This window comes from Opisthocomus hoazin, chromosome 1 (assembly GCF_030867145.1).
Source record: "Opisthocomus hoazin isolate bOpiHoa1 chromosome 1, bOpiHoa1.hap1, whole genome shotgun sequence".
Classification (NCBI taxonomy): Eukaryota; Metazoa; Chordata; class Aves; order Opisthocomiformes; family Opisthocomidae; genus Opisthocomus; species Opisthocomus hoazin.
This window is the reverse complement of record NC_134414.1, coordinates 41,617,453-41,641,740: the sequence shown is the minus strand read 5'-3', so window position 1 is coordinate 41,641,740 and position 24,288 is coordinate 41,617,453.

Here is a 24,288-nt window from a genome sequence, read left to right as displayed (position 1 = left end):
ACTTCTGTGTTGAAAAGTTTCCAGGTCATTTTAGATATTTGGCCTAGGTCACACACGATGTAGAACAGGTGGATTACTGGGGAAGAAATATCTGTATCTCTTGAGAATTTCTTTAGTTTTTGTCTGAACTAATCTGAATTTGAAGGTCATCCAGAAATATTGCAAGATTTATTTGTCTGGGAAAAAGGTGACATTTTGTCCCTCTGGGTGAGAAGTGGAAAGCTTCTTTGAGCTATTTCTTTTTTTCTGTTTGGTGATTTGGTGAAAGCTGTGGTGTGCCTTTGAGTATTTAAGGCTGTTGGTCAGCAAGGTTACTGTATTCAATAAAGTAATGTATGTGTGCTGTTACTATTAAAAGCTTATTTATTGTCAAACATTCAAAAGTGTATATGAGTACTCTTTTAGTGTTAAATCTCAAGGAAAAAAAGTAAAATATTTAAACTTCTTAAATACATATGCACCTATGTGTTCCTTTTTCTTCTTTTTCTTTTTTGCTTTTTTTTGTATTCAGTAGGATTACTTGATCATTATTTCCAAAATAATTTAACTATGCTACTGATATAAGGGGATCTGTAAGTCAGACATTGATTGGAGATAGATGAGTTATTCATTCAACGGGTGAAAATTCTGCTTGAGAGTAGAAAGGGGTTTTTTTTCCCTTAGAAAATCAGGTGAGCAAAAATCCATGTCAGCTGTAGCCAGTACCTCCCCTATTCTGTTCCCTCATTCCCCCTTTGCCCTTCTATGCTCAGAAAAGAAAAAAAGAAAAACATTTCCTGAAGACAGTTAGATATACATATTGCTTTGCTGCCTGTAGAAGATTGCTCCACTGCCAAAGGTCTTGAGCAGAGAATACTGTCACCAGACAACACTTGCTTCAACCTAAATTCTGTTGCTGACAGTTTTGTGGAGAGATTTGATTGCTCAATGACTATTTTTTTTCCCTTTGCAAAATCTACATCTTCATTGGGGCAGAGACTAAAACCTGGGTGCTTCATTACCCCAGTAAATATCTTACCAGGCAGTTGCAAGTACCATATCTACCATATTGAGAATGGAAGATATTTAAATTTAAATTTTCCTATTATTCATTAAATAAAAAATAAGGAATTTGAAGAATGTAATGAATGTAGTATTAAGCAATATCCCTGTATTTCTCAAATATAAACGTCTCAAATTATTTAAATATTCCTTGCTGAACGGCCTACTTTTTGGCCCATAGGGTATTTAAAGTATGGCTATTTCCACCTCAGTGCTTGGAGTTGTTCTTCAAAATATTTCGGTGCTCTTTTAAATACAAAGTGTGCGGACTGTTCTTTAGGCAGGTGACTAAGATGTTCACAAAGATTCTTGCCCCTTCTCTCATGTCTTTACTTATTAAAATTGAACAGTGTCAAGAAGACACACTGAAAACCTTCTTTCAACCTTTCCAAATATTCTGTAGCTCGCTGTCAGGTGTTCAAATGTTTCTTAAGAAAAGTGAACGCCAAGTCTTGGTCTCCTAAAATGTGTATAAGTCCCTAACACCAAAGCTAAGGAAAAAAGCCAGCTTAGCGAAAGCTATTTCCTCAGTTGCTCAGTTACTGAACATCATCCAGTCTCTATTTGGAATGATGAATGAGCTTGTATGAAAATATCTCATTACATAATTACAAACTGCATCATCATGTATAGAGCAAAGAGAGCTGAATGAGGATTCCAGCACTTCATAGTATCTGAGTGCCTCATTTTGCTACTTAACCAGTGTGTTCCTTTAATAATTTTTATGTTGGTAATGTTACAAATACAGGGATAGGCTGTGATAATTGATTGCTGAAATGTGTGAAAAGAGTGGAAATGTGAAGCTGGGTCACACTCTGCTGCTCCAGGGACAGTATTAGATACACAACGTATTACGGACGTGCAGTATGTCAAGAATTCCCTACATTTTACGTAAATGAATTTCGCTGAACTAAATAAGTTCAGAGAGCTTTCATTTGTGACTAACCAATATCAAATTCTGGTGATGAAAATTCCCAAGCCTTGCCTCCGCTTGACCATTTTTACAGTATTTTAAATCTCTCGTATACCAAAGAAAGCTAGTAATGGACATATTTATTTTCTGATTTCTTGTGGGAGAGGCTTCTTTGCCGTCTTTTCTATAGATACATAGCAGCTGCCTACAGTGGTTTGTAAAAAGATTTTGGAGGTTTATCTTTGTGTCTTTATGAATTGAGTTGTGAGTTTGTAACTATAAAGAACATTGCCCCCCCCCCCATTTTTAGGAAGTGGTGTTAGAAATATACCACAGCCCCTAAAAAGAAGAGACATGCAATAATGACTTCAGTAATTGACATTATTAAGATGAACACTCCTAATAAATCAAATCTAAAAAAAGAGATTTTCTGTATTTATATATATAATATAAAAAGTTTCATCTACTTTTTAAAGTACCTCAGGTAAATCTTCAGGGTCAGGAGTCTTGAAACTACTTTCTAATTCCAGTATATTTTTATTTCAGTATTATATTTTATTTTATTTTATTTTACATTTTACATTTAAAATTTTAAACCACCAAGCCTGTAATGAAAGGTAAAGGCAGAACTCTCACTGTAGATTAATGGATGTGAAACCATAAAAAATGCAGCAATCAGATTGACAGTACAGACAGAAGACAAGAACAATCATCAGGACTTTGGGTACATGTTTACATGCCTGTGACACTCCAGCACTATAAAAATCATAGATTATTCTCCTTTTATTTTATTTTATTCATAAAACACCAGTGATATAATAAATTATTATTATGTTTAACAAGTATTTAATTAACTTCTCTAAAAAGCTACAAGTCACATTTTGTTAAAACTTCTTTCATATTCTTAAATGCAATTATCTAAAAATTATCAATCATTTTTATTAGTTAATACTTGAAATTGCATGCATATCCAATATAATTATTAACGCCAATCCATTTACTGGTTCATTTAACTCTGGCTATGCACAATTATGTGTGACATTTTGAAAAGAAGCACAATTTTCATAATGATACAATCATTATTTTTGTAAAGATCAACAAAAGATTTATTCATTTTAATTCTGTTGCTTATCTTTCTACTGTCTAACTTATAAGGAGAAGAGAAACCAGATGGTAATGGAAAATATAGCTGTTGCAATTTATATAATTGCCACTCACATATTGTTTTTCTTTTTGTACTTTCACTACAGTACAAAATGAGGACAAAATAAAACCATCTAAGGAAAGCCAAAAAAGTGATCCACCTCTCAGAGGTGAAAAAAATTATTTCCTGAGGCCTACAGAGACTGGGTTTTGCACTGCATCTGTTGATCAAAGAGCAATGTTGGTTATTCTTTTTAACAAAATAATGTCGCAGAACATAAGTCCATGAAAAAAAAAATGTTTTTCAAGTGTTTGGGACTTACTGAAGACTATTGCAGTGTGCGACAGAAGAGGGTTTGGTGACGTGATTCCTTACCCAGAACTTTGGGTAGAAGAGAAGGTTTTTTTCCTGTTTTGCCTCAGACTTCGTTCGAACATTGAAGGCATTCACTTAGGCTGGATTTACAAAAACTATAGTTAGGTTCCCAGGGTGTTTTAGAAGTCTTCAGAATACTGAGATCCATTAGGAGGTGTAGATATCTAAACAGTTCACGTATAAATCCCATTTTATCTTCTGTCTAGTGCTAGAGTTGTGTATGTGTGTCTGAAGGTGTTTTATCCTCTAGCATTCCTCAGGTGCCTAGAGATTTTCCCACATGAATAACTAGCTGGTTTGATATTCAGAGGACTAGAAAACTGTTTGCTGGGATCTAAAAATTAGTCATTCCTTTGTCTCAACTGACAATGGAGGAGGATACTGTAGATGGTGTTAGATGCATCTAACATGCTTGTTCAGTCCAAAATGCAAAAAAAATACATCATAGTCTCTGTCCTGCTCCAATAACTATTTACGCCACATTTTTAAAAGGACTCTAGCTTATACTGTGCTCTATTAATCTATTCTTCGTCACTGCTCGATATACTGGACATATTTACTTCCCTTTTATAGACGTGAATGAACAGGACTGGGAAAGGAACAGTCACACAAAGAAGGATCAAGCAGACATAGGAGCATGTGGCATGGATTTTTGGAAATACCTATCGGTTAGAACTTTTATTAATCCTGCACTCTCGTTATGGTCAGTAGAGACAAAAATGGTTTCTTCTTTTTAAGTAGACGTTTAGGATAGGTCAGATACACTGCTTTTTGGAAGTTGCTCTTATTTTTTTTTTTTTTTTGGTTTTGTTTGATTTTGTTCAGTTGAGTTTAAGGCAGTTTTGAGTTAGTCACTCAGACACTGATGCCAAACCTTTCATCCCTTTAAGTCAAGTGAAGATTACTACTATCTTTGGGATCTGGAATAATCTTCACTGGATACTATTTGGTTTAAATGTCAGCTTATATGTAGTTGGGTGGGAGTGTGCATTTTCAGCCCTTCTTTAGATGGTTATGCTTGAAACCAAATACGCTTCTCTTATGTGGTTTTGTATTTGCAGACATAAATAAAAGAATTACTGATATAGTTATCGAGTTTCATTGAAGTTATTAAGTTTTGCAGAATAGATAATTTCCCTATGAATTTCAACATTTTCTTTGTGTCGTCCTTATTAAATTTCCTTTCTTTATGAAACATCTATACTATTTTTCCCAATTACTTGATGTCCCATTGTATCAATTTTATATCTTTCTGTCCTCTTTAAAATTACTGTTGTAAACATTTCTTCCTCACTTAAAAATAACTGTTGAATATGTTGGGCCATATAATCCAGATGCAACAAAAAATGAGCAAAAAATAAGCAAAAAAATAATGTTTCCATGCAGATTCTCTCTTGTTTTGGACTTCAGCATATTTTTTTAAAAAATCAGCTCCTGATAAGGATTTTTTTAAGAAATATAATTTCACAGTGTATGGATTATGAAGCAAAACACTGAAGTGCTGTAAGTTCCAAAATGTCAGTTCAGGGACTTGTACAGATGACTTTTATTTTGTATTTCTAACAGCAGGTATACTAGTAAATTTTACCTTGCCTATGAACAGTTATTATACTTTTTATTATTATTATTACAAATCAGGCATAGATTCTGCACCAACGTACTAGGTACAACGCTGCAGAAACCTTAACTAAGTCATTTACTGTTACAGAGCTGTAAAATGGGCGAACAAGTACTATCTCCATTTCATGTCTAGGAAAGGCACAAAGGAAAAATGTGATGCTCAAACATTTGCTACAAAGACCACAGAAGAAAATTGAAAAAAAGAGCTTAAGGTCATCTCTTTGTTACTTCTGGATTCAAACCTCATGAAACAGCAAGGTAGTGGAGTTTAATGCCCGTTTTTAACAGTAATTAGAGATTTTTGTCATGTCTTGCCTCTCTGCTCCTACAAGTCATGTATTTGCCTTTGGAATAAAGGCTTGGTCTGGCTCATTTTGAGGGCAAAAAAGTGTTGTACTCTACACGTCCACAAGGACTACGTTGCTCGTGTTCTGCCTTGGGGTTTAGTGCTTGCCTTCCTCTTGTGTTTTAATGTTTCATTCTGATTTTAATGCTTCTACGCTACACCAGATGGAGGGCCCTGCAGATGGAACTCCTCTTTTTAAATTATGGATGTTGTACAGGCAGAGAATGAGCAATAGCCAGCAACCTTCCCTGATGTAGCCTTGCCTACATGATGTTACAAAGGGACCTTTTAGCAAGGCAGTAGTTCTGTATCCGTATTCCTTTTGTCCTTGTCTTTTGTGGTAATTGTGCCAAAATGGCATAAAATGAACTTGTATCAGTCCTGCTGGAACTGGTTTGAGAAATGAAACTGAATCTTTACGTGTGTTTTTCTTGTGGAAGAATGAATTTAAAATAACTCTGATTGATAGTCCCCATTTATTCTCATCCTAGGACTTAAATAGTGTTTTGGTTATTTTCTTTTTTCACACTCTAATCTCCCAATCTGCATTTACTATCCACTTGGAGTCTTACTAACAGTAGTAGGGCATGATAAGTGCTTAAAATTATCTTTATATGACAAATCTCTGGGCTGGTAACTGTTTCTTTTCACATCATGTTGCAACTTTGAACTCCCGGCAAATATTATGTAGTAATGTCACTGAATGCTTATGAAAGGCCAATAAGTTTTTGATCACAAACATCTTGAATTATTTGGCCTTGCAATGAAATATTCAGTGTCCTGTTACCAAACAACTCAGCCATTCAGTCCCCGTTTTACCAAGATATTAACTAAATATCTTCCTTAATTTTAACTAAACAGTTATTGTCTCACAAATGATCCTGACCAGGTTACATTCCTACTTAATGAGGAAATTACTCTAAAGCTGTTAACAACTGAACAGGGCTCCCCTTGGGAGAAGACATGAATTCTTTTCTTAAGAAGAGACTGAACAACCAGATGGGCACCTTCAAGGCATACACAGCTTTAAGGGAGATGCTTCAAGGGCCTCAGCTTGCCATCAGCTGTGGTGCTTGTTTACCATGAAAGGATTTTCTATGTTAGCTTGTTAAAATTTTTAATTTGGGAATCTTCATATAACTGGATAAAGATATGTTAATTGAGGTGAATTCTGTTAAACTCTTCAGAGCATGTAGACGTGAATATGTGACTGAAAAGAAATCAGTGGAAAAAGTCAGAACAGATTCTGAGCTGTGGGTTTCTTTTTGAATGTTTCTGCAGCATTTATTTAAAAAAACAAAAAGCTCATGTTCCAGCAATGGCTGTGTTTAGCATATAAGATACATTTTTTGCACTTCTATTGTTGCAGAACACTGCTGGATTGACTTCAAAATATGTATTTTCAATGTTAAAATTTCTTAATATTGTACAACAGGATATCCGTGATTAGAGAAGACATTAGGTTTCTAATCAGAATCCAAACAGGAGAAGATAAACCTCTTCCAAGAAAATTTTATTTTTTAATATTTGACTGTCAGCACTATCTAAGAATTATTCAGCTTTGATATTGCTGTGTCAGTCATGTAAAATTCTGTCCTATTTTAGAGGCAGTGTCCATGAAGCTAGTATTTCCAGTGCTTTAATATGTTGATATTTTAATTATAACTCTCAGAACATTTACAGCTTTTCTATACATATGTATCTTAAGACCGTGCTGCATATTCCAAAAAACACGATGCATAACATTTCCTGCTTGTATATTTCAGTTTTTTCTCAAATAGCTTGACTTTTAGAAAACACATCGGTGACTGGTCCTGAGACTAAAAAGATCTTAACCTGTTGCAGGAAACAGGTGAGATGTGGTTGCTAACTTAATAAGAAGAAAAGTAAACCCTTCACAATAACTGAAATAGTATATTCTGTTTGTATGAATAGCTGTAGGGAGAGAGAAAACTTCACAGAGTCATAGAATCACTTAGTTTGTAAAGGACCCTTAAGATCATAGGGTCCAACTGTTAACCTAACACTGCCAAGTCCACCACCAAAATGTGTCTCTAAGCAGCACATCTACAGGTTTTTTCAACACCGCTAGGGATGGTGACTCAACCACTTCCCTGGGAAGCCAGTTCCAATGCCTGACAATCCTTTCAGTGAAAAAATTTTTCCTAATATCTAGAGAAAACCTTCCTTGGTGCAACTTGATGCCACTTCCTCTTATCCTAGAAGTTGTTACTTGGGAAAAGAGACCAACACCCACCTCACTACAATGTCCTTTCAGGTAGCTGTAGAAAGCCATAAGCTCTTCCTCTGAGCCTCCTCTTCTCCAGACTAAACAACCCCAGTTCCCTTAGCCGCTTCTCATAAAACTTGTTCTCTAGGCTTTCACCAGCTTCATTGCTCTTCTTTGGATGTGGCCAAAACTTTGGCCATTTCTCTTCAGTGATTTCCTGGTTTACATGTAAGGTATCATCGCAAGAATAAGCCCTGAGAATACCACCGTAAAATGTAATATAAGGTTCTAATGGATCTAAGAAGCTTATAATGTAAAATGATTAAGATGAGGCAATGTCTATAGCTACTGTCTGACACAAAATGATGCGGTCAGCATTGTATCAGGCTTTTAGGCTAATGCCTAAAGTAGTGAGAAAAAAAAAAAGGTGTATCACACTGCTGAGTCACGTTAGCAGTACTTTTAGATGTAAATTTTATAGATATCAGAAATTAGCAGCTCTGCTAATTGCTGCCATTCTTCTCTCATTTTTGAAAGCAAAGAACTTTTAGAAAGTCCGGAAATGTTCGCCACTGTTTGAGAGGTCTGAACAAGATCCAAATCCTGTTAGCACTTCTTAACAACCCTGCTAAGACTGGAATGCGAAATATGACAGCCAGATAAGACAAGAGCCAGGTGCTTACTAAACTATATATTACAGTAGTCAGAATATTCTGATCAAGGAAATAATTTTATTGTCTATGAATCAGTTGTATTTTTTGCCTAGTGCATCTATCTTGGTTTTACTTCATAGGATTCAAAGACAATGGGGGCAACCTTTATTGACTAGACCAACCTCCATAGTAAAGGCCATAGAATTTCAGCATTAAAATTCTTAATACATATCCAGAGGAACTAATTCCCCCATTCTTCAAGCCTTTAAACGAAGAAAGGTAGTTAAAAACGTAAAGAAGATCTGTGCAGCAGAGTATCTACAATATGATTTGTCCTTTTTTAATTGTGGTGTTCAAGAAGTTCATCAATCTGATTTTTTTTGTATCTGCAGTGAAAGTAAGTATTTACTTTTGAGGTAAGCATTGTTTTTTGACAAAAAACTTTTCCTTCTGTTTATCATACTAAGGACCAGCATTTTCTTTTTAATTTTATTAACATGACCTGGTTTAGATTTTCCTTCTGGCAAATTCAGTTTGTTACTCTAAGGAATTAATTTTTCAACTAATCTTTATTTTTTTTTTTATTATTTCTTCCCCTCTGCCTCTCATTATATTTTTGGGATTCTCTTTTTCTTTATATTTGCTTCTTTTCACAGAGTAATTCTATTGTCATGGCCTGGTGTGTTATATGTATGCTGATAGTGTACTGGAACATTTGTTCCAGTCTTTGCAGTCCTGGGCAGCTGCTTGATGATTTGTGTAACTGCTTGTGCTATTCAAGAATGTATGTCTTAAAAATTTCTTGAACTTATGAGAGATAAAACCGAGTTGCTATTGATTGGCTCTTCAACATGGATATCTCAGGTATAATCCACGCCGATATCTGCAAGTGGCAGCTCTTTTTAACTTCCTCAGATAGTGACTATGATCTTGGTGTTACTGAACTTTGATTAGAAATCTTGATTATACAGCACTAACTATATTTTGACTGTTTCTGCTCTTTAACAGTTCAGGATTAAATTGGGACTGTTCTCCTTCTGGTCAGGTCTAAAACAAAAGTTTAGAAATTTTGAATTATGATAAATTTCTTCCGTGTTCCCTTCCTAGTTGACATTGATGTTTTCTAGGTGTATATGAAAACATAAAAATTACTGTCCAATTGTAAAGCAAAGTTAACACTGTGTCAGATTTATGTTTTTAAATATTTATTGTGTCCGTTTTTATACTAAATTTGCATTGAGTTTGGCATTTTTGCATGAAGGGCACTTTAGGAAAGTAAGCTGGATTGATAGACTGAGTGAAATATTCACAGGAAGTACTATTTTATGTGGTAAAAGGATATTAGTGAAGCTAGGGTTCTTCTGAGTTCTGAATAACTGCAGTCATTGTACCAGGCTACCAAATGGCATGGAGTTTGGACAGAGTATGTAGCAACGGCAGAAAAGTAAACCTTTTTAGAAAACTGCATGATTTTAAAGATAAATTTTAAAAACATTTACTTTTAAAAATAATTTTAGGGAAGTAGTTTGCATTGGAAAATATGAATTCTTTATAAAACTACCAAAAAGTTTAGTCTTGTTCTCAGAGTAGATAAATGTACTTTATTGGCTAGATAACTTACATGACTCTGAGAAGGCAAGTTAGGATAGCTGAGCTATTTTAATGGCAAGCAGAAATAAAATTACCCTTATTAAAAAGTGAAAGAATTATGGACAGTAAGAGAGCACTGACAATCAAAATCAAAAGACGAGCAAATTAGTTACTTGCTTTTTGCAGAATGTAAATACTGAGATACATTTTTGATTGATGTTTCAAGGCCACGAATATAATATTATGTATTTCATTTAATTTTTTTATATACATTTTAAAATGTAAATTAAAACAAACAAACCCACTTTCTTTTTCTTAATAGTACATGTATCAGGACACTGTACAAAGATATTATTTTGGATTTAGGGTTTTTATCTTTTTCTTTCCACATTTGGATGCCAGGAGGGATGCAGAATGATAAAACATTAACCATTTTGCAGCCATAGACAAAAATGTTGATCTAATAATTCTGTGAGTTTGTACAGACTTTTATCAGCTATATTGTATCACAATAGCTTTATTCTGTATATGAATTTTAATAGAGTTATTGCATAATAAAACTTTACTGAATCTTTTTTATGTTTCTAAAACCATCATGGTTAAACATTTTGACTTATTTTGTCAGGAAGAAGCATTTTGCTACTAAAGGGAGTGTTCATACATCCTTAATATTAATATTTACATAACTAAGAAGTCTGGACAACTAGGAGAGGATAAGGAGAGTAGAACAGGTGGACTGAGGACCTGATGCCTGTTTAACACACACTACACAATGTTTAAAAAGTGTTCTTGATCTAAAGTGAAACACTGATACAGGCACATCAGAGTGTACTGCAGGATTTGACTGTATATTAATGTTAGCATTTAGCTTTCTGGAGAGTGGCAGATTTAAAAGCCAAGAAAGACTTGCATAGTTTTTTGTTCTATTTTTAAAATGTGTAGAAACAAGATATGCATTAAAAAGATTAGCTCAGAATTAGAGTGTTGACAGGAAGGTGATCTGAGGCCATTTTCACTTCCCTGACACTGCTTGCCATGGGAAAGTAAACTACAGCCTTTAGTTCTAGAGATGTCCCTGTCTTCTCCTTGGTTGACAGGCACCTTAAATGAATCCACTGTATAGAGTATTCACAACTCCCAAAAGAGACAATTTTCCCAGTATAAGTCATCTTTCCTTCAAAAGCGTGTTTACAGCCACACAATGTTATGAGATAAATAAAAACTGTGGCAATCTCTCAAAATGTAAGAGTGCAAAGCAGATCAAGACAAGTTATTAAATAGGAAATAATAATGCTTGTATTACCAGAAAACTTTCAGTCTGCGTTTCTGAGCTCCTGCACTGACTGTTTTGCCAAGCCTCTCCAGCCAGTGGCAGTGAAGATATAGTCTAATAACCTGCCAGTCACCTGCACAGAAGTACAGAACAGGACTAAAATGATGCCCATAGTTCCAGGTCTGATAATTGTTGTTACAGTGTTGACTTCTAGGGACAGGAACTTGGAAGCTGGGTTCCCCTTAGTTGTGTCCAAGGGGATAACAAAGATTTTGATCATTGAAGTAGTTGTTAAGATATTTACTGGGGTTTTCACTCTTTTTGTCTTGTATCATTGTCTCCAATCAAGTTTCTTCTTAAATCCACACAAGCAGAGGCTCTCTGACGTGCCCATATGGGACAGCATTCATATAGGTCTTTCCTTGCATTACAGAAATAGAGTTCTTTGCCTTGGTTGCTTCTTCACTAGTAATAAATAAGGGATGGTCTTTTATGCAAAGATGGTCTCATATTGAAAGCTTTTAGCTATGCTGTTACACTTAGCACATGAAATGAAAAATGAAAGATTTGATATAAAAAAAGCAGAAGGTATGCAAACTGCAGAATATAAAAATTAAAAGTACAGGACTGAGTAACAACAATATTTGTAAAATGTATAGGCAACATATATACTAATAAACAAAGCAGGCAAAAATAAAAATTGGTAAAAACTTAAATAAAAAATTTACTATGCAGGTTATCGTTGACTGTACTCAAGTGCCAGACATATTTTAATTGGCATAGACACAGCCATTGTGCCTAGGCAATACAATGATTATGAACACTTCTTTTCATCATTTCATACCTCATTTCTTAAATTCCTCATAGAAAGCTCCACTGGAGAATAAACTAAATTTCTCCTTGTATGAATGACTATTATCTCCAACTTTATATTTGTATTAAAATTGAGATCTTCCCTGTGCTTACTAGTCTGACGAAACTTTTGCCCCTTTTTCTAGTTTAACCAGGTAAGGCAGCTCAGCCCCACTGGCCACTCATTCACTCCCTCCCAGTAGTACGGGGAAGAGAATTGGAAGGGCAAAAGTGAGAAAATTTACTTGTTGAGGACAGTTTAATAGGTAAAGCAAAAGATGTGAACGCAAACAAAGCAAAATAAGGAGTCCATTCATTACTTCCCATCAGCAGGCAGATGTTTAGCCATCTCCAGGAAAGCAGGGCTTCATCACGTATAATTGTTACTTGGGAAGCCAAACACTAATAACTCCAAACATTCCCCTTTTCTCCTTCTTCCCCCAGCATTTATTGCTGAACATGATGTCATATGGTACGGGATATCCTTTCGGTCATTTAGGGTCAGTGTCTCCTCTCAAATTCTTGTGCACCCCCCCAGCCTATTCACTGGCAGGCCAGTGTGAGAAACAGAGGAGGCTTTGACATCCTGCAAGCACTCCTTAGCAATAGCCAAACTATTGGTGTGTTATCAGCATTGTTTTTGTCACTAATCCGAAACACAGCACCATACAAGCAGCTGTGAAGAATATTATCCCAGCCAAAATCATTACACCCAGAAGTGCCAGGTCTTCATTTTGAGTCTTGAAAGAGGTTAAGTGTGTCTCTCTCTCCTGAGAAAGGTTAAGTCTCTCTGCCGGAAGGTGCTGATAATGGCCCTGGGCATTTCTGAAATGAAGAGGTGACTATCACCTTGCTAAACAGCTAGGCCATCCAGAAGAATCAGAGGGCTAGAAGAAAGCCCAGCCTTCACCTGGAAGTGGATGGACTGGAGTCCTAGATCCTGCTTCTGGCAGAGTGTATGCATTTTACATCAGATCATCAAAAGCGAAAAGTAGAATAATTCTAGAAAAAAAAAAAGCGCAACTCATTTTCTCCCATTTCTGCTGAGCTAGATTAAAGCCCTTCTTGTCTGTTTGGTTTCTGGTCCTATGACTTTTGCATTCCTGTCTGCCAATGATTCTGTTTCAACAAGAAGGGTGGGGAAATCATTAAAAGTGAAGAGAAGGGTCTGAATCTAAAAGACGAAAGAAGGAATTCTAGACTTTGGCAAGGTAAACTTCAGTGCACAACAAGGCAGGCCAAAAAGGAACTTGTGGAGAAATTTGCTGACAGCATAAAAATTAATAACATATATATATTTAAACATATCAGAAGCAGGAACCCTGCCAAAGAATTTGTATAGCCAACATAAGATTGATGAGTAAAAGGAACAATATCAGAAGTAAGGCCACAGCATAAAAGTTAAACGAAATCTCTGCATTGGTATTAATAATGATGGCCATTGTAGGAGTTTTTTGGTTTTTGGTGTCAAGTCTAAGGAATTGTGTAAAAGGTTTTAGAGCAAATTAATAGCTCTGTATTGTCAGGATGAAATGACTTTTGCCCAAGAGTTTTAAAGGAAATCAAATATAACATTGCTGATCTTGTTTGTGGCAGATAGCTTACTGCTTATATTTGCTTTGGTATTAGATGAATGAATTAATGTAATGCCCATTTTCTAAAGGACACCAAAAGCATCTGGGAACTTAGAGATTTTTATGTCTGACTGCTATTTCAGGCAAATGTTAAAGGAAATATGTAAATAATATCATTCATAGACATATTAATATACATACTATAAATGATAATATAAGAATATGACTAAACAGGACTTTTGTAGAAGGAAGTCTGTGATTCACAGATGCAGTAGATATATTATTTTTTTCTAAATGTCAGTGACCATGTACATGTTATCTGCTTGAAGCACTCTACATGAATTTTCAAGAAGCTATCAACTAGATCCTTCACTTTTGGTTCTTAAAGAAACATTGTTATCAATGAGTAAGAGGGAATGTCATCACCAATAATAGACTAAAGGGTGGAAATAGTCACTTTCTAAAATGAGGAAGTTAATGTAATTATCCCACAAGACTTGGTTCTTGGATCCATGTTGCTTAAATCCTTATATAGTTTAGGATAGGGGATGAACAGCAAGATCATTAGATTTGGTGCCGTTATATAGCTCTTCAGATTGATCAAAACTGAAATTGACTGAAACTGCAGTAAGATTTCGCAGTATGGAGCAGCCAATAAGAAGGCAGATGAAATTCAATATAAATAAATGTAAAATAATGCACATGAAGGGAAAAATCATCTCTAATTTTGTAAACAACAATAGGTACTAAATCAGGTATAAACACCAAGGAAAAAGGCTTTCTTATAGACCATTTTACATATCTGATGGTGAAATGCAGATCAAAAATAAAACTGGAAACTATAAAAAAGGGGTAAATTGTAAAATGGAAAATCAAATTATGACACTGAATAGTTCTACAGTACACTCGTCTCTTGAATGGTGCATACAGTCCTGATTCTTTCTTCTCAACAAAGATGTCAAAAAAGGGAATCAAAAGATGTTCCTAAATGTTCAGAGTAGAAAATGATTGACTGAAGTGAGGTATCATACAGACACATGAAATCAGGAAATATGCAATTAAGTAAAAGATTTTCATACATTTTAAATTTAAACCATAGATTTCATTTTCATAGGATGTTCTGCTTTCCACAAATATGTATGCGTTAAAAAATCTTGGGGAACCATCTACAGGAGATATGAAATCCATCACTGAAATGCAACCTTTTGCACAGGAACCTGCTACACATCAGGCTACTGACATTTTTGAGGTTTCCTGGGAGACAAGTATCACCTTATTCTTGTCCCATTTTCTTATAGTTTTCCCGTAAGCATCTTTCCTGGCCACAGACAAAAGTGGGACATTAGAGTAGATGGACCATTGTTATGACCCCAGTAAGGCTCTTCTTTCATTCTCAAAGAGCCTATTTATATGTACGTACTGTTACTTTTTCTCCCCCTTTTTGTCTAACTTCTTGAAAATCTATTGTGGTGACATCATTATTTTTTTTCCTATATATGATCTAAGAGATGTTGTATATTTGACAAGAGCTATCATAAACATGATGGAAGACATAGATGAAATTTTCATGTAGATAATCAAGACCCTAATCCTGGGATAGATGGGCAATGAGGGGAATTTCTGTAATTACAGATGGTATAAATAAAATTCAAAGTTCATTGTCTTTAAGTGACCTAAGGAATCAGATAAAGTGTCTTCAAGAGAACTACCTATGAGTGTAAAACATGCAACTTGTATGTGCTACTTATTACACCATATATTGAATTTGTTTTTGTCTCATATCATATTGAATACTGAATACAATCTCTTTGAACTGGAGAGAATCTAAAGTTGGTGTCATATAATATTTCTGGAATTTTGAATTAAAGTTTTTATCTCAAGTTACCCATAGGCATTTCAAAATCAAGCAGCACCTGCAATGTCATTAATGGAGTGCTGAACTCTTTGCTATTTTGTCACAGATACAGAAAAATAGAGTCTGAAGGTATCTAAAATGGAACCCACATAAAACATAAAGCCAGAGGTCCACACCTGAAGTCTATAAACCTGCTTTTCAACCTTTGGCTTAGCGCTACAGATGTCTTCAATGTTCTGGGACAGGTCTTGCAGCAGACAAATCTGATTTTGGAGAGCCCATTTACCTATAATTACATTCCTCAGCTCTATGCGGAGAAGATCTGTCTTTGGAAAGTTTCATGTGCCTGTATTTTTCTATTGGCTCTTGATTCAATTAAATGATTTGCCATTTTTAAAAAGTTCCAACATTTTATTTGTAATGGTTATAGAGCAGATTATTTTTTTCTTTGGAAAAAGCAGATTATTTCCTTAACTTTATGTGTAGCAAAGATGTTACTCGAGATAACGAGCGATGTGAAAAAAAGAATTATCTCTGGCTCCATACTTGGAAGCTGTGAGCAAAATGAAGAGACTCTTGAAGTTAGCACATGCTGGTAGATTTACAGCTCTACTGTAATTGGTGAAACAGTTGACAAAACATGTTTATACAGGACTCACGAAAAAGGGATTTTTTTTCTTCATGTACTCAGTGTTCATAGGATTTATTTTCTTCTTTCATTTTCTTTATAGCCAGAGATAAAATTGACAAGTTTTACAAGTACATTTTGACATAAGAACAAAATTATTAGCCTTACTGGTAGGAAGTAGAGTTACTCATTTGTAGTGAGATCTTCTCAGGATGCCTGTGTGAAAATCAGAACTATCCAATGAGCTAAATAGGGTATATTGGAATATACAGTCTCTGCCCCAGAAGTTTAGAATCAGTATAATTATCACTGGAACCATGGGGTTACTATAGATTTTTTCTTCAAAATATTTCCCAGATTGCTCTCCAGGCTCCACAAAAAGATGTGCTTTCTCAGAAAATAGTTTGTGAAAGCAAAAAAAAAATCATTTCACACAGGTCTAGTTTGTTTCCTCTTATTTTCTGCTTTGCTCTGTTTCACATGGTAGAAAAATCTCATCAGAAATGTCTTATGGTTCTGGCCCAGCTCCCTTTGAAAACTGTTTTGTCATTCTTCAGCTCCTTAAAAGAAAAGATGAAAGTGAAAATATGGATGTGTTTCTAATCAGGATAATGAAAGTTGAAAAGCAAGTAGAGGCACTGGAAGAAAAATGAAATGTGGGTACTGATAGATGCTCAGCAAAGAAAGGTGGAAATGATGAGTCTGTAATGTGGCTTAATGAAAGGAAACACTTTACTGGAGAACAAAGATTCTGACAAAAAAATGCTGAAAGCAGACCCATTTTGATGGGAATCTGAAATCTCTGCATAGGGATTAAATTGAGTACAGGCAGTAGTATACAAACTTTCTGTGACTTTCTTTGACATAGTATTTAGTTTACCACTGAGAGATGGAAAAAAAATATTTTTGATACATGAAATACTTTTGAGACCAGCCTCAGAGGTAGTACTAACTGGCAACAGAGATCAACACGGAGTTTTCCCATCAGTTATTTAAAGTGATTACATTCTTTCTGGAAGGTCCCGGGAGAAAATCCACTTCCTCTTTTTTGTTACTTTTTTTTTTTTAAAATGGGGTTTTGTATTTCTTAGTATAGTGTGGGTTACATAGGTAGTGTTTAGTTCTGATTTTTCTTGAATTGCTTTTGGCTAGTTTGCAGTTTAGTGTCTTGAACAAGGATAGATATTTATCCAGTAAATGCCGAAGATACAGAGCTATTCCTGAAGCTAATACCTCAGCTTCTCAAACTGAGTTTGATAAAGAAGCTGACACGTTATTGGCTGGAGATTATTTGTAAAGTTGTTTCTTGCTGCATTGCTTTTGTTTTGGTTTGTTATCCTTCTTCCTGTGCTTAATCTTTAGAACTTCATCTGTTATCCATATTGATAGATATTTTTTTTTAATCTAAAATAGATCTTTTGATGGATGATCATACTGAATATTAAATATTTGGACTACCTCATGAAATCCTTTGAATATAACAGATTTTTTTTTACTGTCCTGAGTGCAATATAAACTATTAATTGTGTACTGTCTTTCTTCTTTTTGTGGAGCTGTGGACTTCATAGATATAGTAAAATTATCTCTTGTTGTCTTGCATTAGAAAATGCACAATGAATTTAATGAAAGAAAACATATTTTATTACCATGGTAACTGTCAGTAACATCTGTAGATCCCTCTCTCTCATTTCTCCATGAAGACTGAAAAATGTCATTAATTTTTGTTGGTTTTTATTTTTTGTACAAAAGGAGAAAAGGCAAAATCAATGATGGGCATAATTTTGAATCACATATGGCTAAGTACTTAGGAATCACTGGCACAATGAGTATGGCAGGCAGTAAAAAATATTTAGTTTCAAATGAATTTGTCAGAGATAGAATTAGCCTTTCCATAAAATTGGATTGTCTCTTTCATGTCTCTGCAAACACTTTAATGATACCTCTAACGATACTTTGTGAAAAACATTGGCATGTATAGTTCTTTTCAAATGCTTTTTTAAGACAATCTAATACCTCTTTGTCAAACTGCATCCATCTGCCCAAAAACCGGAGATGATTTTAAAAAGAGAAGTCTCTGTGAGATGATCCTGACAGATTATTCTGGAATCTGGGGACAGTGCTGGCTGAGAAAAGTGTGGTTCCCGCTTGATACTGTAAGGCTGCTAAATGTATTTCAGTGATATTTTAGAATAACCAGTCACTAACACAGGAGTATTCAATAAAGGACATATTAGTTCTACTGTAGTTGAGGGTTGCAATGGTCTAGTCAACTGAAGTTCAAAGACAGACATATACTATCAGATTAAATCACAGAATCACAGAATCACAGAATAGTAGGGGTTGGAAGGGACCTCTGTGGGTCATCTAGTCCAACCCCACTGCCGAAGCAGGGTCACCTACAGTAGGCTGCACAGGATCTTGTCCAGGCGGGTCTTGAATATAGGATTATTTAATGGCCTCATTTCTCAGCTAAACATGAACATTTTGGACTGTCCTTGCATTGATGATTTTAGCCCCATGTGGAAGTTGCCCTTGCAATGGGTGAACATTCTACGAACCTCATCATATGAAAACCCTGAAATATATTTACTCTCCTCTGTCTCTGGTACACAGGTCAGACCCTTCCCTAATACTTCATGTTCAGCTATTTCACTACACCAGCCATTCTTTTCTATGTCTTCATCTCAGTACCTTTGTCCACACCTTTCAAAAAGCTAGGGGGAGCTGATGTTCAGATAAATTCTACATATCCCCAAAACAAGATCTGGCTGTCATATGCAATGTTTCCTGTCCATTCAAATCTGATTCTCTGCCATCCAAAACAGAAGTGGCTCTCTCATCTTTGCAGCTGAAGTTGATGTCCCATAGAGCATGGATCTACTTTCAATAAGTCAGGCTCACTGCCAGAAAAAGCTGATAGTTTAAGATAATATAAAAATACTGATTGCAAGATTCTTTTTCACTGAGATGATAGCACTTGGGAGGGCATGATAGGTGTTAGGTGACTGTGCCCGTTGTATGGAAGCTGAGCTCTGTACTATGGACCAGACCTGAAAGCCCTCTGGAAATCCCCTGAAGAATGACTTCTAGAGTATTAGGACCTCTGTTTCCGCTACACCTGTTATGGCAATGTGATGTCAGTCAGAGAATAGAGGCAAAGGCCGTAAATGTACATGTGGAGTCCTGGTTGGACGAGAGAGGGCATAGTCTGGTGCCTTGAGCAACCCAGGATTTGTCCTGGAGATAGACCTGGAAAGCAGCGAACGCGGAACCCTGCTGAGAAAGTAAAGTGGCGAACATGGAACACTGGCGCCGCGGGACTGCCGCATCGCCGCTTCCTGCCACAGTGCTGCTTCTGCATTGAGAGATGAAGTTTTGCACCAATCGCAGTGAGTTATAGCAGTTTTGCCTATATATAGTTAAGAGTAACTAACCAATTAGAAGTTGTAATTGCTTTGCTATATAAACCTTGTTTTGATGACTAATAAAGGAGAACGATCTTACCCACATTGGGATCGTATCGTTACTACCATTTTCCGAGTTCCCACCCCGACATGTACAAAAGACATGTCTCTCCCCACTTTCAGACACTTTATGGCTCTTTTGCAAGCTGCCTGGCATTATAATCTTGACTCAACTCTGTCGCTAGGCCGTGTTCTTCTGGTATCCTGCATACAGCTGAGAACCCCAGAAGGAAAGGCTTAAAACCCACATTACCTTTTTCATTACATTCACTGCCCAGCAGCCAGAAAAGTAGTTTCACCCTTCCACTTCTTTGTTCAGAATGAGATGTATAGCTTATGTTAACTGATTACAGATTCTGAGTGCCTACCCCTGCCCTTTCTGCTAGATGACATAAATTCATGAGTACAGCAGATCCTCTGTGAGCTTTTGAGGGGAGTCACAAAGCCTTCTCTTATCCTTCTTGGAAATACCGTGAAAACATTTCTTGCTTCTCTAAGGAATTCTAAAGAGCAACCTGTTTAAAAACATACCTACAGAATACACAGATGCAGACAGTTGAGAGGAGACTTCCAAAACATTTGAAAAATTTGGAATATCCCACTGATAAGCTGTTTCAAAGTCTTTTAAATGAATACTTTCATTCTGAAAGTGCCGTCATGTCACAGATAACACGTAACTCCCTTTCTTCATCTGTATTTGACTGTGCATCTGAATTTAGGTTGAAAGTGTGAACGTAGCATGGGCCCAGATTTTTCAGAGCTTCAGTGCAACCTAAACTGCATTGTATATCATGGGAAGGTTGTTTATTCTTTGAAATGAATCAGATATCCATAGATACTCTGTGTTGTGAGAATGTTCTTCAAAAGATTTTGTGTATGGATATATAAATTAGAGATTTATATACCACCAGATGAAATGTTACTGTCTCTGAAAATTTAAAGAATATGACTCAAACACCAAAGAATCGTGATTTTAAAATGAGTCTTAATAGTAATAATTTGAAGATGAAATTTTTTTGCTGTTTTGATTTTAAACTCTCTAAGCATCTACAGTCTCTTCTTAGCAAACCTGAAGATGATAATCTTTTAAAGTAAGACACTTCAGATTCTTTTATAAACAATTATCTGATAAAAGAAATTTAGGCTTTACAAAGCATAGAATATTGTAAGAGTTACAAACAATTCCTAAGCTGACATTTCTGAGACACTACAGAATAAAATATATTAAAGCATTCTTCATAGGTTTTGTTGGATCAACAGGAGATATCCTCATGCATCTCTAAAGATTCTCTGTGTACAGCTCTTTACATGCAGCTGCTCATGATGTATTTAGATATCCCTGCCACAGCTAATCTTTGTGCTGGCTGTAAATACATTTAATGTTTTAAAAGGCATTGACTTTTTTTCCTTGCCATTTACTTCTAGATATTCTTTACAAATATCTTTAAAATATCTGAGCTTGTCTGTCTTCCAATGCATTACCTTAAAAATAAAAGACCTTTTTTAAAAGTAGCAATGTTCCTATATTGATTTTAATATGTACTGCCTTCTCATAATTTTTAGATCCATTGTGTATTTTCTGATTTAAAATGGAGTTTTCTCCACATTGGCGTGAAGGGTGTTATTAATGAAGAAAAGCTAGAAGACAGTTGAAGTTTTATAAGAATTCTCTTAAATTTTCTGTGCAAGTTTCACTGAAAAAATATGTCAGAGTACATAAAGAATACCTACCCAGGGAAGTCTATGAAAAAAATCTCAGTGTGAACAGAGGGTTAAATCATTTAAAGGGTAGTAAAACTGTATGTCTAAAACTATGACAACTGGACATAACTAGGCCTTTTAAGTATGTGGACAAAGACAAAAAATGAATAAATGCATACCTAGCTAGGGTTTGGAAATATATATTTATAGATATCATCATCAAATAAACATTTGTGAAATAGACTCTTCTGTACAACTGATGTAATCCATGTTAGATTTATTTTGAAAGTAATTATTTTCAAAAAAAGAGCAAAGTCTGGAAAAAAGTATTTTAAATTCATGACCATTTGAGTATGTCTTTTCTATTTGGAAGCTATTAGCATACTATATTTTTACAGTTTAGTTACATGCACTGTCCCAAAACTACTCAAGTACATTCTAGATATTTGACAGAAAAGAATGTCAAAATCAAGCATTACAGCTTGATTATAGCCTACATAGCTTACAGCCAGAAGACTTGCAAACATCTAATTAAAGTAGAAAACATCTAATAGAAAACCAGAAAACACTTAATATAAGAAAGAAAAGCACAGCATCACAGAAAAGACAGAAGAATAAAGTACTTTTTGCAGTAGATTTCATGAAACTGGCAATGTCACACAATTAGACACACCAGGGAGCCACAATGCATAATAGAACATTTCAGCAGTGACAGTAAAGTCCATACAAATTGTATGGTGTACTGGAGAAGAGCTTCACATGAATGACAGTGAAACGGCTGCCTGCTGGGACTAGGCATTAGAGAACAATGAACTGGCCAGCTGTGGACAATTCAGTTCAGTAGGCACCTGTGAAAGGTAGTCCAGTTAGCCCAGCTCAGCAACGCTGATGCCACTGACAGGTGCTGAGCCTGGCTTTTGATTACCATTTTTTTGTCTCAAATTGCCATACTTTTACTTCTAAGGAAGGTTAATGTCAAGGAATTGTGCTTGCCCCTTACAGCAAAGACTCTGAAGTAGGTGGAGGTCTTGTGTTTCTTTTACAATTCTTGCAGACCATGGTTTGCTTTTGTGGAAATATTACAGAAAACAGCGCCATTAACACTCACTCTTCATTATTTTAAGAAACAATAGGAGCCTCAAAAGAAAATACCTTTGTAGGACAAAGCCCAAAACAAAAGTGCGTATGAAATTTCCCAAGATTTAAAACTATATTGTTGGAAAGCTTTGCTAAGCAATTGTTTTAGGGAAAGGTGCCCATTAATCTGAGATGGTGACAGAAGACAGAAAAGGACTTAAAGTGAGGGCAGGTAATCAGGAGTTAACATGAATGTAACAGTATGCATGACTGTAGGCATCTCCAAGACTTCAAGTGTGGTGGTGTTTGGGACAAGTGCTGCTTGACAGAAGTGTTGCTGTAAGAGGAAATTAAAATCTTCCTTTTCATTAGTCCATTTAGTGCTTAGAAAACAAGATTCTAAAATGATTCTTCAGAAATAACCAGGTTCACATGATTGTTACTCATCTCTGTTATCACTGTGTCCCCTTTCTATCTGAAAGAATACCTAAGCTGCTGAATACTGGGCTAGTGGCTTGGTTTAAAACAGAGGATTCTGTTACTGTTTAAGTGGCTTTATTTATAAGTATTTTTCTTCTATTATACACCCACTCACAGGCAAATATTTTTTAAGGATGCAAAGTTAGCTCTAATATTTTATAGCTGTGTTTTATGGCTATTCTTATGAAAACCAGAAATCGCACTGGCTCTTCCCTTCAGAGGTGAAATGAACTACAATACAGATACCACCAAAGAAAACTGCTTTAGAGCACATACATCAGACAGAGATGCTACAGATAGTCTCACGCTGTGCGTGTCCGCTTTGACCATAATGAGGTATTGATAGAAGGTGCTCCTAAGTCATGGGAAAAGTGGCATAAAGACATCTAAAAACTTTAGCTGTGCATTTACTAGACATGGTCTGACCAGTAAGCCCCAAACTTTGGGTTAATTGAAAAAGTCAATTCAAATATGAATTTTCTGGATCTGTCTCTTCCTTGATGTCTGGCTGCAATTAAATATTCCTTTCCCACCAGAATAAAGCTGCAGTTATTGCAGCAATGTATTCAGGTTTTTATGTGACATTCATCTTGAGTCTTCCCAGTAAGAAATATGATGATGAATTCAAATGTGGCCTATCCCTCCCCTCATCTTCTCCCAGAGGAAAGAATCATATGTGTAGTGAAGTGATTTTTGAAGGTTTATTCATGTCTAAAACATGCACTCTTTTACAGGGGTTTATAGTAGAGTTGTGCTTTACTTTTCATCTGAAAGAGGTTAAGTGGTGATATCATCTACACATTTCTGAGTTATCTCAGAACTGTTATAGTGAATCGGCAGTAATCTGTGGAGGAAAAAAAATAAAAATAAAACTTTGCAAGTTCTTTTATTCCTTTTTTTAACAGAGAAATGTATATTGTTGTATTATATGCATGTTCTGAAAATATATCATTAGTGTAAAATAGCTGAATGCTTGCACAATTAAACTGTGCCTATGGAACCAATGTTTTGAAAATCTTTGTTCTTAAGTATATTAAGTACTGTACCATGGAAGACAGTTCTTCCAGGAACAAGCTAATGCAGTGCCAGAAAATCAGCTTTTATAGCATTGTCAAAGTATTCCGAGCTATAACACAGTTTTACAAGCAGATGCTGGCATGAACATCAGAATACACCTGAACTTCAAGAATTTTTTTTATTATCTATGATTTCCAACCATGAGGAGAGAAAAATTACATCAGAAAAATAGCAGTTAACATTATTTTTAATAAGGCAAATCCTCCAGGATCCTGTCACTGAATCTGTTCCTGTTAATAAAGTGCAAGATTTAAGTTGTGCTACTTTTGAGCACTCTTGTAAGATAAAACTAGTGCAGAGACACTGGAATTAGTCCAAATAGCAGAAAGTGATACAGCTTTATCAGCATGGCAGTGTTTCTGAGGCTGTTTTTGTTAACTGGTGGGCACCATAAC